Source organism: Triticum aestivum, chromosome 5A (assembly GCF_018294505.1).
Source record: "Triticum aestivum cultivar Chinese Spring chromosome 5A, IWGSC CS RefSeq v2.1, whole genome shotgun sequence".
Lineage (NCBI taxonomy): Eukaryota > Viridiplantae > Streptophyta > Magnoliopsida > Poales > Poaceae > Triticum > Triticum aestivum.
In genome coordinates, this window is record NC_057806.1 from 692,779,775 (window position 1) to 692,783,417 (window position 3,643).

A 3,643-nucleotide genomic window follows, 5' to 3' on the forward strand; every position below is an offset into this window, starting at 1 on the left:
GAGCCGCGGCGAAGGGGATCCTGCGGCGCAGGGCTGCTCCGGCGGCGGCTTGGGCGCGATGGACGGGCTCGACGGCGGCTCCCACGACGAAGGGGATCCCGCGGCGAAGGGCGTGGCGGGCGGCTCCGGAGGAATGGAGGAGCGGCGGGAGGCTCGGGAGGAGCGGCGAGGAACGGGAGAGGGCGAACGGCGGGGGAGGAGGAGCAGGGGCGAGAGGTCGAGGTCGTGCGGGTGGGGCGAGAGGACGTCGGGGCGTGCGTTGTTTGCTTTTTTTCTGAACGGCGGGGCAGTTTTATCGAGGGATGGCTTGAAGCGTTAAACTCGATGCGTGGTTTGTGGCTTAATGCGTGGCTTGTTGTGTTAAACACGGGATGATTATGGGCCATCAGATATTATAGATGGACGGATAAAATTGTTTGGATCTGCCCCTTTCTTTCTTTTATAGTGGTAGTAGACGAAAACCTCGTATTTTTTTCTCACATAAAAGGCCCTTATCTAGTGTACATGTGTGGCATTGGATGGGTCCCACCTGTCAGGAAAACATCACAAATTTTATAATAGAATGGAAAATAGGCCATCGAGGCATTGGACCCATTGACCTCAGTTTAACTAGCCACCCGCCTACAAATAAATTCATCGCATACAAGCATACGCACACTTTATATCTTTTAGCTAAGTAACGTAAGTAGTCTAAAAAATAAGTGACATAAATTAAGAATTTTAATCTAGAAAAAGGTTTACGGACGTGGAGTCTCATGTCTCCGTAGATTTCTTACAATTTATATGCCTATAGCAGAACATGATCGTGGGCTGCAATTAATGTTAGTTTTTTTCATTTTTCGAAATTTATATAAAAATGTATATTCTACTCCCTCCGAACCTAAATAAATGTTGCAGTTTTGAATTAAGATTAGTTCAACCATAGTTGAAAGTTGCGACACTTATTATTGAACGGATTATTGATCGGTGGGAGTAATAAATAAATAATGTACCTATAAATAAAAGAAATTAGACTAAAAATGCTCACCTAATAATATTTCGAAAACCATGAAATTAAATTACGAATTATTTGTAAAAAAATTAAAAAGTGTTTGCATGTTAAATAAAGTATCAATGTAATTTTAGAAAATGTGTATATTTAAACAGATTATCATATAATTCCAAAAAATACAGGTTTGTAAGAAAATATTAATTGTTTATATAAATTGACCGTGCTTTAATTTTTATGTTGTTTTAAAAGTGTTCATGCTTTTTAATAAAGTTTGCATATTTTCTCTCTCTATAAATTGACCAGGCGGGCGTCATGATGGAGAAGATGAAGATGGTGCGGGACACCAGTCAGGCTGCCTACGACGCCAGCTCGGCTCTCCAAAGCAACGTTCAGGTTAGTTGGTCGCCACTTGTTCTGTTAGGATATGATATCTGAAGACTCTTTCCGAAAATCTTTGCGTTAGTACACCCACTAGGTGCGTTGATTGAACTTTGAATTAGTGGGGGCACGCTGAGTGCACCCACTGGGTGTAGTCCCCGAGACTATGGTGGACTGCGGGCAGTCGACTGTAGTCTTTGTATTTTATCGAGTGTAAACCGAACTGATAGTTTGTCTCTTCCACTCAGTCTGGTCGAGTGGGGTCAGAACCGGTGGGGGCACGCTGAGTGCACCCACTGGGTGTAGTCCCCGAGACCGCGGTCGACTGCTGGCAGTCGACTGTGGTCTGAGTTCTTTCTCTCTTCTTTTTTTTACTCCCTGCACTCGACTCCAGCGGGCCGGTCGAGTGGGATCAGAACCGGTGGGGGCACGCAAAGTGCACCCACTAGGTGTAGTCCCCGAGGCTATGGTGGACTGCAGGCAGTCGACTGTAGCCTTAGTACTTATTGACTTTGTTGTTTTTCGCTGTAAAAATAACTTCTCCCCATTGATTTCAGAAATCTTGTGATCTTGGATCTCGCTTTGCTGACTTGGAGAAACAGCAGATCCAACTGAACCTTGACTTGGAGCTGGCCAAGACAGAGCTGCAAAGGGTCAAGGACGACGCCACTGGTAAAACGAATTTGTCGACTGGTCTGTCTTAGGCTTGAGTACCCTTCTACTCTTTCTGAATCAGGCATCATTTCTTTGTAGCAAAACTGAGAGAATCTCTGGCGAAGAAGGGTTAGGATTTGGATGCTGCTCGAAAGGAGGCTGACGACAGAACCGCTCTAGCTGAACAGAAACTGGCTTCGGTCGGGCAGTTGGAAGAAGAGAATACCAGGCTGAAATCTGCTCTGAATGACGTCAACAAGGAGTGCTCGCGCTGGAAGAAGGAGAATCTCATCCTGGGCGAGAAGATGGAAAGCATTGCTCGCAGGAGGGACGATCTGGAGAGCTATCTGAGGAGCCTTGCCAAGAAGTTGTTCATCAAGCTTGAAGGTGCACATTTTGTTCCGACTGATTTTTTTATGTCGACTCAGTGTACGAAAATTGACTTATCCTTGGATCGTGAATGCAGAGTTTTGCCAAAACTTCGAGGAGGAGACTGGGCGGATTGAGCCAGGTTTGGACCCAATCAATTCTCCCGTAAAAGATGAAACTGCCATGAATCTGCTCCGACTGGAATCCCGCATCGACGGTGTCATGGACTACTTGGCTCGACTGAAGGTCGCCATGTCGCGGATCGACCCGGCACTTTGGCCAGAGACCACGCCCCAGAATGATCTCGAGTCCCTGATGACTCTACTTAATGAAATCCCTAATCGAGTGCAGGAGTGGAAGAAATATTCTGCCCAGTGTGGAGATGATGTGGCCCTGTCTCTGGTTTGCGTCCATTACAAGGAGGTGCGTCAAGATAAGTTAGCGGCAATCAAGGTCGCCAACACCCAAAAGCATGACTTCCGATCTTTTATGGAGACTTTCATCGCTGTAGCCACTCGGATCACCGACGGCGTCGACCTAGACGAGTTCGTCGAGCCTGCTAGTCCTCCTCCCGCGGAGTGAACAAACTTTTATGCCTCACCTTAAATTTGCCTCGAGATGCCGAGTGGTTTTTGTAACCGTTAAACTCTTTCGGGCTGAAAGCCCGAGCACTTCGATCTGTGGTCCGGAACCTTTAGGGTTTATCTGAACTTGGTTTATCGTTAAATATCTTCATGAATCCCCCGTCGAGTGGGAATCGTTCTTCATTCGAGACAACTTTTGTATTTCTGGCGCAGCTCCGAAGGAGAAGGTGGTAGTCGACCTACATCTTGTTACTCTAGAGCAGGATGGAGCGCACATTGTATTTGTGGCGAAGCTCTCACGGAGAAGGTGGCAGTCGACCTGCACCTCGTCGTCCTTGAGGATTCAGATGTGTTTCATACTTAGGCGAGTACTGGATTGCAGCTAAGCCTCCAAGTGGTAGGCTGGCTCACCACTCGGTAGGATTTTCAGATACTTAGGTGAGTACTAGACTGCAGCTAAGCCCCCGAGTGGGAGGATTGCTCTCCACTCAGTAGGATTTTTTCAAACTTAGGCGAGTGCCGGACTGCAACTAAGTCTCCAAGCGAGAGAACTTAGGCGAGTACTGGACTGCAGCTAAGCCCCCGACTGGGAGGATTGCTCTCCACTCGGTAGTATTTTTACAAACTTAGGCGAGTGCCGGACTGCAGCTAAGTCTCCCAGTGAGAG